At 38.6% G+C, this 12,046-nt stretch overlaps 1 protein-coding gene across 2 annotated transcripts in view; it reads left to right on the top strand.

Moving 5' to 3' along the window:
- The first annotated feature begins 4,324 nt into the window (after window positions 1-4,324).
- The window catches only part of robo1 (roundabout, axon guidance receptor, homolog 1 (Drosophila)), a 355,554-nt gene continuing 347,832 nt past the window's right edge, over window positions 4,325-12,046 (top strand). The window contains exon 1 of one of the 2 annotated variants that reach the window (XM_065280529.2): window positions 4,325-4,588. The gene's annotated coding sequence lies outside the window, so the exon portion shown is untranslated. The remainder of the gene's footprint in view (window positions 4,589-12,046) is intronic. The other variant, XM_065280528.2, reaches the window with a different exon arrangement.

Here is a 12,046-nt window from a genome sequence, read left to right on the forward strand (position 1 = left end):
ATAATCATATTTCACTTTATCTTCCAAGTGTCCTGAGAGCCCAGATGGAAAAGATCTTATATTTTGATTGAAGTCTACTCATCTCGGCCCATCTGTTTAAATCCGAGCATCGACCTCCAGCATGTGTTGCCTTATGGTACCAGAAAACTCAAGAGATAGTTGCACAATTCAGATTTCAAAGACATGCTTAAACTGACTTAAGGTTACTTTTCTAGACATATACGAAACGAAACACATCAGACACATCGTTGATAGCTCGTGTGCAGGTTGTTTGTGGATCAGGAACTTGGAAGTCATCTCCGTGCACGCGTTCGGATGGAAGCCCGTGGAGTCATCTGCAGTGATAACGTAGCCATCTCACCCTCTCCCACTACCCAGCTGTCTAAGCAACAGCATGAGGCCAGAATGGTTTGTCTTCTATTTTTTGCATTGCACTACATGAGACTACAAACGCGCACAGTATGTGAAAATTCATTCGAGACCCCATCGGACCACCAATGTAATGCTGACCACTATTTTATGCAATTTCTGACAAACAGGTAGACCTGCCGCTAGTCGGCTGGTTTGTTTGGCAAGTTTCTGTTTTGTTTATACGCATCCTTTTTATGCACATTAAATAACGTTCAGAACTTATCTATCCGAAACGTATAATCTAATTTAATGTGCATCTAATACTATTTTTCATGATGTTCAAAATTGGGATTATTATCATTATTGGGATTTTTATTGTTTTTCTCGAGCACTTTATTAGGTTGCCGTGAAAGACAGTTTAACTGATATTCACACTCATCCATCATTGTGGTTTGACAACGTGAAAACACAGAGACCTTGAAAGTAATTACTCGCTAATGTAGTTACAGCTCGCTGATATGAGGAACTCAAAACCGAAGGACTGTGTGAAGCTCACGGCGCTTCGACTGAAGGTTTTAATCACATACGAAGGGAGCAGTGCTAGCAGACTGACCTGCCTTTGGGGTCAGCAAACATTAGCCGGGATGGAGTGACTCTCCGTGTTGTCGGATGAGGTGAGTGGAGGGGGATTGGGAATGACGGGTGTCTCTGCCGGTCCCCTTGGACGTGACCCCACTCCTACAGTGGTCAGTGCTGGTAAATGTATAGCGTGGGTGGTTGAAGCACAAAGGTCTGGTCAATTCTGTGTGGATTGCTTGGTTCTGCCAATGAATGACAGGCGTATGTGTCAGTATATTGAAATGCCGTGCATCTATAAATAGGTTTGTATTTTGACTGCAAAAGGTCTGACCAAAAAACGCCTGGTTAGAGAGGAAAAACAGTTTGATTGACGTGCTAAGCGTTCTTTTTTTATTATGTGCCATTTGGGGGCGGGGTTATCAGAGATATCATATTACAATTAAAGACCAGGCTGTCTGCAAATGTTTGTCCAGAAATCGTTAAATTTGTAATTAAAATAATATGTCTTAGACATACAATAAATAGAGTCAGGCAGACAGACAATAACACATAATGTTTGGTTGAATCACCTTCTAAATTTTGGCATGGACATCTTTGTGATGAACAACACTTTACACCCACCTCAAAAATGAAGAGCGTTTGGAAACGGCCTTCGAATTCCTCCGTGTCTGAGGTTTTTCAATTATAACAAATAAACTGTAGGAAATTAGATTCACATTACCTGCAAGTGATAACATTTCGTGGGAACTCTAAACATTTTTAAGAAGATCTCAAAAACTGCAAAGTGGGCACAGTTCCCAACAAAGATTAATCGTATTTTCTATTCAGAGAACATGTTTTTAAAAATGTTTGAAAGAGCTTTGTGGAGCTTATTTTTTGCAATAACTCAAAAGTTTGTGGGAAAAATTAATGGGCTTTTTGGTGAGGAAACCAGTGTCCCACTAACTTCTGGGTTAAAGGACCAGTCACACTAGACTTTTCGTTCCACTGTCTTCCCTTCATACGCATGTGAATTTCAGAGATCATGCACCCCGCCTTTAAACTGTAATTCATCGACTGGAGAGACAGAGAACAGAGGCTGGCTCCAAAAGGGAGTCAATTCCCATAGACCCCCATGTTAAAATGCCCAACTTTACAGAAGAAATCAATGTTATCAGTGTTTTTGATCTTTATAGTTAATTATACCCTTCATGACACTGAGCGGTGTGAATTTTTTGTAACCCCATCCGTTTAAATTATATTGGCCTTAAGTTCTGCATAATTTAGGGCGTGTCCATTGCAGCTGCTGTCACTCCCTTTGAGCTAGTTGGGCGTGGTTTCAGCAACCAGGCGACAGGCTCCGCCTACTTTGGGCTTCGAAAATGCTCTCCACAAACTTAAGGGTGACGTCACGGACACTAAATCCATATTTTTTTACAGTGTATAGGTGTGTTCGAGATCATCCGGTGCTGCGCAGACAGATCAGTGAGGTTTGCAGCTTGCAGTCGAGGGAGGAGCTGAAGACGGAGCCGTCAAGCCGGACACCTGCTGCTTGCAGTAGTGAAGTGTGGGCCATGTTTCTTTCTTTTAATCGCGAATGAAGTGAATTAAATCCAGAATTTTTTTTAAACAAACCTTTTAATAAAAGTTGCAACCAGAAACATTTTATATCGAAAATTTTAATTTCTGCTTATACTGTAGCCTATGCACGAAAATAACTGGAAACAAGACTACATTAAAATACCAATAGTTTGGCATTTTTATTTTATTACGTGACACAATATAACATAATTATGCATGTTAACATGTTTTACTTGTTATAAAAACATGAATTTATAATGTTTATTAGTGGAACTGAATGGATTAAATACACGTGATTGTTGTCCTCAGTAAGGCGACCAATCACGCCGATCGGTCTGTGCAGCGCTGCATGAACTTGAACAACTATGGCCCTGTCCCAAATGGCGCACTTCATGTGGACTTTCGGTATCGTGGCCTTAAATTGCGCGTTCTCGCTTACTCTACGAGTCCGTAGGGTGTCCCATCTGTCATTTTTACGCTTTGAAGTGTGCTCATCAGCGCCTCCTTTGCCCCCTTGATGCGACTTCTGGAGCAGGCTTCGCGCACTTTACCAACCCAGAAGTCCTTGCAAAAGGGCAATCAGACCAATGAGACGACGGAAGGGAGGAGTTCACACTGACGGGCAACATCTCTACCTATTTCCGGTGTGATGCTCGAGTCTGTCCCAAAATACGACTCCGGTGCACCCACGTGGACTCGCATCAAGGTTCCCTAAAGTCTGGACTACGTGATGTCTTCAAAGTGTGGACTCTGAGGAGGACCACAAGTCCGGAGTGTGCCATTTGGGACAGGGCCTATCTTCGAGTTAGGTGGGCGTGGTTTAAGCAACCAGGCGGCAGGCTCCACCTGCTTTGGGCTTACAATGCAAATTGTGAGGTCACGGACACTACACCCATATTTTTTACAGCCTGTGGCTGTGACCAGTACAAAACCTGTATGTCACTGTTTGACCTTTCTCTCTACTAAAAAGCACAAATGGACAAAGCCAAAGATTATACTGATGAAAGGCCTACTCCCGCAACGTCCGACAGATACTTCCTGTTCAAAGTGTAGTGTGACTGCAGCTTTAGCCTACAAAACTACGTCATCCCTGCGGCACTGCATCTTTCTTGGAAGCATTTACACTTTAAAAAGGTTTTTGTTTGTTTGTCATCTTATGAAATTTGGGGCTCCTTAATATGTCATCTGGGTGCTATTTGCTAAATGTATTCGGACGTCCTATTAAGTTGAATTACATCATTGTTTTTGATAATATTATGTATATAAACATATTTGCAAAAATATAATGTATTTTAATCCCTTGCATTTTATAGTTTATTTAATTTTTATATTCCTGTTTTATAACATTTTGTTTTTCGAAGATGTATTTAAAGCTGCTTTGCAACAAAGCAAATTTGTGAAAAGTGCTGTAGAAATGCAATTCAATTGAATAATCGCAATTCAATCATATTTTCATTTCCACAAATCTGCATTGGTGCAAAGAAAGAAGCATAACATAGCCTAACATATTTTACTACATGTCTATCAATATTAAGAAAGTGCATCTTAATCCAGCAGTCTCTCAAAACTCCAATAGTGCAGAAATGGAGGAAAACATCCTGGAAGAAACCAGACTCAACCGCGGTATTCTAATGAATGCTGTAAAAGTTAACCAAGCTATAAAACATTCAGAAAGCAGTCCAACCAGACAGTTAGGCAAGCTGTAAAATGATTAAGATGCTATTGTAGACGTAACAGCAATTCGTTTAAGTTCACTGGTGCTGCGTATCAGCTTTAGGACCCTGGGAAGCAGCGCGCAGCCGCGGCACGGAGAGCATCGCGCGTGGAGCGATTTGTATGCGTTATCGCACAGGCACCGCATCAGCAGCGCGTGAGATTGCGGTAAAAGACACGAACCGCCGGTGGAAGACACGACTCCGGTGTTCACACTCTCTCCTCTTCCAAACACTGCCAAAAAGCTCACCTGCGTTTTCCTTTATCTCATTCTTCAAGTGCTGAAATCCCGTGGAAAGTTACGCACGTTTCATTGTAGAGATGGAGAAGTAGTTTCACTTCAGTTCTTGGATTTATCAAGCGTCATCTGTGAACAGGAAAGTGGGTAAGACATCCTTTCTTCATTTATTGCGAATAAATGTCCTGGCAACCAGAATATTCCGATGGATCTGGGGTATAAGGGTCAGACTTTAATTTAAACTCTCTAATCAACATACTAGAAGGAGATACAGTAATTGTGCTTGAGGGAACTTTATATTTGAGGTGTATTGAAAACTAGAGAGAGGATATATATTCACATGCACTAAAATGGCTATCAATGTATCATCTGTGTGATTTAATATATGTAATAGCACTGAAAACGAACGAAGCTGGTAGTTTCATGCGTTTTTATGCACCTGTTTTATACAGTATTTGGTTCACTGTTGATGACTGTTACCCTATAAAAGCTATGATCCATACATTACCTTTGTTGGCTTAACCTTATTTCATTCATATTAAGCTTTTTTATGATTTACTGTAGATGTTATCCTACCACACACTACCTGTCAAAGCATTATATAGTGTACAACTGTCTACTTTAACATTTATGCATTTGGCAGACACTTTTATCCTAAGTGACTTAAGATGCATTCAAGCTATATGTTTCGCCTCGTTTCTAACAGAGATGTAAGATGCACAAGGCTAAACTTTCTGTGCATTGAGTAGATTAGAAAGTAAAAGATATTTTGTCAGAGGAAGCTGGGATTTCATTAGAGCAGTCTGTTTGAAAGTCTACCAGTTAATTGATTCTGCAGTGAAAGTAAATGGGAAGATCACACTGGCGGTAAGATCAGAATTTTGCTTAGACTTGCACTGGGACTGCTGAAGCAGCGTACAGTCACGGTGCTTATTGACCATTAGCTCTTTTAGTCTGATCTTCTCTCGAGAATGACTTTCTCTTTTCCCTTTAAGTAAAAGCCAAGGCGGACATTGTTGCATTGTTGAAGCTTTGTTCTTCTGTTAAACAAAGTTGATATGCATTTTTTCAGAAGGTTTATTGTATTGTGTTCACAGTTTGTGCGGGGAAATAATAAAATCTAAAAGTATAGCTGACACTGTACATACTGACATATGTTTGTGTTCTGCTACAATGTATACGCATATAAGATAGTCAATGCATGTAAAATGAAGAGTAGAAATGTTTGTTTGCTATTATAGATGCTATTAGAATGGTCTTGAGACACAAACATAAAGGGTTTTGAATGCAATATGTTTCCTGACCTCATGAAAGTGGTTCTGGTTGCTCTCTCTAGTGCTGAAACTATACAAGCATGTAAATGGAAAATGAAAAAAAAAATCTTAGCACACTATTTGGGGTTCCCTGTACCTCTTTTAGGTACACATAGGCTTAAATATTTTTAAGAAGGGCTTTAATGATACTGAGAAATTTCCTCTTTGTTCCTGTAAGAGCCATCATGGTTAAAAATGGTCCCTAGCTGTCACTGGGGCGGTACCCTTTCAAAAAGTGCTTTTGCATTTAAAGAGTTCATACAGTATTAGTTCATCAGAGGTACATTCTGGTACCAAAAAGTGCTTATTAATACATCAGTTGGTATCAAATGTATACATAATAGAACATAGGACCGTTTAAAGAGTACTGTGTCAGCTTGCGACTGTTTTTTGACCAACTCACGAAAAGTCGTGTTATAGTCACGCAAAACGTGATCAATTTATTTGTGTCCATGGCACTTTTTTGTCTTTTTTGTGACACTCGCACAAATTTCTATAAATAGTTTCTCGTGTCCGTGGCACGACTTTCTTTTTCGTGTCATTTTATGTATTGTTTTCTCAGTTTTTCCCCTATTTTTAAATCATTGTCGCTTGGGGTTACATTTGGGGTTTGGGTTAGAATTAGGGATTGACCAATGTGGATTTTTCAGTGCCGATGCCGATTTTTGTTTCATCAGCCTTAGCAGATGACCGATACAGGCTGCCGATTTTCTTGAGCCAATATTTGAAGCCGATACTGCTTTTTCCCACTCAGTTTACATCATAAAAATGACACGATGATGCCAAATGTTACAAGTCTCAATTTAAAAAACACTATTTAACAAATATTAAAAACAGGCGAGGGTGCTATGGAACCATGAACTGCACTCTCCACAATGAAGAGGAACTATCAGCAAAGGATATTGATTTACTAGCAGTTTACTACTACAAAATCAAATTTTTGTCGCTTTATTTATTGGTTTGTCAATTTTTTTGCTTTTTTTACCATTTTCGCTTGGGTTTAGGGTTAGAACAACTTTTTTTTCAAAACAATGGCATCCTAACCCTAACCCCAATTCTAACCCCAACTCCAAGCGACCATGGCTAAATATGGGCAAAAACATGGAGAAACCTGTATTTTAAATAACCTCCTTTAGCAAATCTGAAATCTAACCCTAAACCCAAGCGAAAATGGTTTAAAAAACAGAAAAAAATTCAGAAACCAATAAATAAAACGACAAAAAAATATGCGCCGTTTAAGTGAATAGGAAGGACTGGCGTATCATATGCAAATTGGAATTTGGCGTATGGATTGCACGATTTTCACACTTTGTGCTATATGCATCTACATGAGTAGGTTTTTCCTCCACTTTTAAAACTATTCTCGCCTGGAGTTGGTGTTAGTTGGGGTTTGGATGTCTAAAAATGTAACAGAAAGTGATGCTAACCCCAACCCCAAGCAACAATGGTAAGAAAATAGGAAAAAAACAATACATAAAAAGAAATGAAAAAATAAAGTTGTGCCACGGACACGAAAAACTATTTATAGAAATATAAAAAAGACACGAATAAAACATTTGTGCTCAAGGCAAAAAAAAGCTGAATTTCGTAGCATGGACATGAATAAATTCATCAGATTTTGCATGACTATAACATGACTTACCGTAAGATCAGTCTGTTTTTGACTCTTTTTTTCTAAGGGCAAGGCGTAAAGGCAATTGAAATGTATTACGAAGTTTCTGATAGGATATTCAAGAAGTTTTTTAAGGTGCTCAAAAGTTCTTTAAAGTGTGGCCCCCGTATGAACCCTAATATTGTGCATGTAGGATTTTTCAAATATTTATAGTGTTGTTTTTTTTTGCATTTATTCAGTCAATTTTTTCTAAGACCACTAACAGGGATGCAGTCTTTTAAAGCATTTAATCATATTTATTTGGTTCATAATTAAATTGTGAAGCATCAGCTTTATGCTTTCATGTTAAAATGTTTTTGATCCATTAAAGGGGCTTCGTATCTCTCAAACCCTAAACAGAACATGAGAACACTTCTCGGTGTATGTAGAAGTGGGAGCTGTCCCTTGACTCTGGTGCTGAAAGTTTCAAAGTAAAGCCAGGTGTGCTTGGAATACATAAATGTATTTTAACGGGTAATGTCCTTCATAAATGTATGAAATAGAGAATACCTCCATGAATTAATCATCGCTCTCAACGTGCCGCGTTTGTTTAATCCAGTGATTGTAATATAGTCTTTTGTACAGCGCTGCGCTATGCCCAAGAGAAATCAACCTATTGCGGTCTTTCAATAAAGCTGAAAATATTTCAAATTACAAAAAGCATGAGCCGATACAGTTCTTTGTATAAGTAATCAAACCTCAATTACTGTATAATAGAAATTGGGGAGGTGCCGAGTATTTTTTTTAATCACAGTATGTGAACGAAAAGACAGAGATTTAATTCTAATTGTTCTAAGTATGAAACATTTTGCACTTTTGGAAAAAATAGAGGAACAGATGCCACCAAAGCGCTTCTTCGGCCTCCTGTGACATTTGCACATGTGTGCATGTGAACACCAAAAGACGTGTTGTCTCTAAGGTGTTTCTGCTGTCAGTTTGATCTCTCAAGGTTTGTTATCCAGCCAGGTGCTATCATTTAAAATTCAGCGTTCTGTGAGACTTTTCTGTGATGGTAAAGTTCCTTTCAGAGGCCCTTTTAAAAACACAAACCGGTTTCTCTGGGGGTCCTGTGGCAGACCGCTAAAGGGTGACTAGTTTTGTGTCCAGTGTATTGCTCTTGGATTTCGATTAAAAAGTGAATTTGAGAGTTCTGAAGATGGCAGGTGGATCAGTGGTCTGTAAAATACTCTATTTCTTGCTTGTACCGTGGCTCTTTAGGTGGCTGGACCCATGCGTGACCTCTGTAATGTCATGTGATTCACCTCAGTGAGCTGTTCTCTGGCATGCCAATTTTCAGACAGCATTACTCAATGGACAGTCGTGGACTGGAGCCAAAGTCGCTAGATTGCCAGCACTTCTTACATCCTTCTTTTTCGCCATACTGTGTAAATCTAATGGATGTCTGATAGGAAATAGGTTACAGTGTGTGGCCCTTTGGCTACACTCTATAATGCTGGGTTGTTTTAACTCATGTTTGGGTAAAATATGGACAAACCCATTTGTTGGGTTTAAACGAACCCATTTTGGGTTGTTTCAACACATGGTTGTGACAAAAATTGATATTTTTATAGGTTTATTTAACCCAACAGTTGGCTTTGTCCATATTGTACCCAACTGTAGATTGAAACAACCCAACATTTACAGTGTGTAGTAGTTGCATTATAATTATGGTAAAGAAGAATCAAAATGCATTCTCCAAACCCATTTGTTGGCTTTAAATTCACCCATTTTGTTTAAACCAACAGTTGGGTTTGTCCATACTGTACCCAAATGTAGATTGAAACAACCCCAAATTTACAGTGTAGTAGTCTCAGTATAATTATGGTAAAGAAGAATCAAAATGCATCATCCAAACCATTTGTTGGCTGTAAATTAACCCATTTTGGGTTTTCAACCCATGGTTGGTTCAAATGTGCATATTTTTATAGGTTTATTTAACCAGCAGTTGGGTTTATCCATATTGTACCCAACTTAGATTGAAACAACCCAACATTTACAGTGTAGCTCCTTAATTATGGTAAAGAAGAATCAAAATGCATCTTCAAACCCATTTGTTAGCTTTAAATCCACCCATTTTGGTTAAAATTTTGACATTTTTATAGGTTTATTTAACCCGACAGTTGAGTTTGTCCATATTGTACCCAACTGTAGATTAAAACAACCCAACATTTACAATGTAGTCCCCTTAATTATGGTAAAGAAGAATCAAAATGCATCCTCCAAACCCATTTGTTGGCTTTAAATTGACCCATTTTGGGTCAAATATGGACATTTTTATAGGTTTATTTAACCCAAAAGTTGTGTTTGTCCATTGTACCCAGCTTTAGATTGAAACAACCCACCATTTACAGTGTAACCTCCTTAATTATATTAAAGAAAAATCCCAATGTATCCTCCAAACCCATTTGTTGGCTTTAAATTAACCCATTTTTGTTCAAATATGGACATTTTTAGGTTTATTCAACCCAACAGTTAGGTTTGTCCATATTGTACCCAACTGTGGATTGAAACAACCCAACATTTTTTAGAGTGCCGTCCCCTTAATTATGTTAAAGAAGAATCAAAGTGCATCCTACAAACCGATTTTGGTTTAAATATGGACATTTTTATTGGTTTATTTAACCCAACAGTTGGGTTTGTTCATATTGTACCCAACTGTAGATTGAAACAACAAACGTTTACAGTGTTGTCCCCTTAATTCTGTTAAAGAATAATCAAAATGCATTCTCCAAACCCATTTGTTGGCTTTAAATTAACCCATTTTGGGTTGTTTCAACCCATGGTTGGGTTAAATATGGACAATTTTATCATTTTATTTAACCCAACAACAGTTGGGTTTGTCCATATTGTACCCAACTGTGGATTGAAACAACCCAACATGTAGGGTAAAGTCCCCTTAATTATGGTAAAGAAAAATCTGAATGCATCCTCCAAACCCACTTGTTGGCTTTAAATCCACCCATGTTGGTTCAAATATGGAAATTTTTAATCCAACAGTTCGGTTTGTCCATATTGTACCCAACTGTAGATGGAAACAACCCAACACGAAGAGTGTAGTCCCCTTAATCATGGTAAAGATTAATCAAAATCCAACCTTCAAACCCATTTTTTGGCTTTAAATGAACCCATTTTGGGATTGTTTTAATCCATGGTTGGGTCAAATATGGACATTTTTATAAGTTTATTTAACCCAACAGTTGCGTTTGTCCATATTGTACCCAACTGTGGAATGAAACAACCCAACATGTAAAGTATAGCCCCCTTAATTATGGTAAAGAAGAATCAAAATGCATTCTTCAAACCCATTTGTTGGCTTTAAATTAACCCATTTTGGGTGGTTTCAACTCATGGTTGGGTCAAATATGGATATTTTTATAGGTTTATTTATCCCAACAGATGGGTTTATCCATATTGTACCCCACTGTGGATTGAAACAGCCCAACATTTTTTTAGAGTGTTGTCCGCTTAATTCTGGTAAAGAAGAATCAAAATGCATCCTACAAACTGATTTTGGTTTAAATATGGCCATTTTTATTGGTTTATTGAACCCAACAGTTGGGTTTGTCCATATTGTATCCAACTCTAGCTTGAAACAACCCAACATTTACAGTGTAGTCCCCTTAATTCTGGTAAAGAATAATCAAAATGCATCCTCCAAACCCATTTGTTGGCTTTAAATCCACCCATGTTGGTTCAAATATGGAAATTTTTAATCCAACAGTTAGGTTTGTCCATATTGTACCCAACTGTAGATGGAAACAACCCAACACGAAGAGTGAAGTCCCTTAAATTATGGTTAGGAAGAATCAAAATGCATCCTTCAAACCCATTTGTTAGCTTTAAATTAACCCATTTTGGGTTGTTTTAACCCATGGTTGGGTCAAATATGGACATTTTTATAAGTTTATTTAACCCAACAGTTGCATTTGTCCATATTGTACCCAACGGTGGGTTGAATCAACTCAACATGTAGAGTTTAGTCTCCTTTATTCTTGTAAAGACGACTCAAAATCCATCCTCCAAGTTTTTAAGAATTGCATGTATCCAACCTTTTCAGCGCCTATGCGATAAAGAACTGGTTTACCGAGCCTGATAGGCAAGAATTTTTGTTCAGACCTGAACCCCACTGAGCACCTTTGGGATGAATTGAAATGCAGACTGTGAGCCAGACCCCATCATCCAACATCAGTGTTTGACCTCACCGATGCTCTCTTGTCCCAATAGCTGTGAATCCCTGCAACCATGTTCCAACATCTACTGGAGGCCTTTCCAGAATATTGAAGACTGATAGATAAACATAAATTTACATTCCCATTGTCTATACATTTTAGCTGGTTACCCGCCAATTAGATGTCTCCCCTGTGCTTTATTTGACTGTAATGAAGGGTCAGGGGGTTGAGTCTACCCAGAATGTGTGTGTATATGAATTGTATCATCGTTCCACAGCTGCCTGCGCTTGCATGCCGCTCCCTCACGCCCGTCATGCACCATGCCCGCTACGCCTGCGTCTCTGTTGCACATTTCTTTGATAAACGCATACAATCCAAAGAAGAGCACAACTTCAGCTTTGGCAAACCCAAAGCTTATCGCTGAAATTGGATTTTAGCCTGAATGCTGAAGCCAATGGGGACGTGCTGATAC

This window comes from Paramisgurnus dabryanus, chromosome 8 (assembly GCF_030506205.2).
Source record: "Paramisgurnus dabryanus chromosome 8, PD_genome_1.1, whole genome shotgun sequence".
NCBI classification, from domain to species: Eukaryota; Metazoa; Chordata; class Actinopteri; order Cypriniformes; family Cobitidae; genus Paramisgurnus; species Paramisgurnus dabryanus.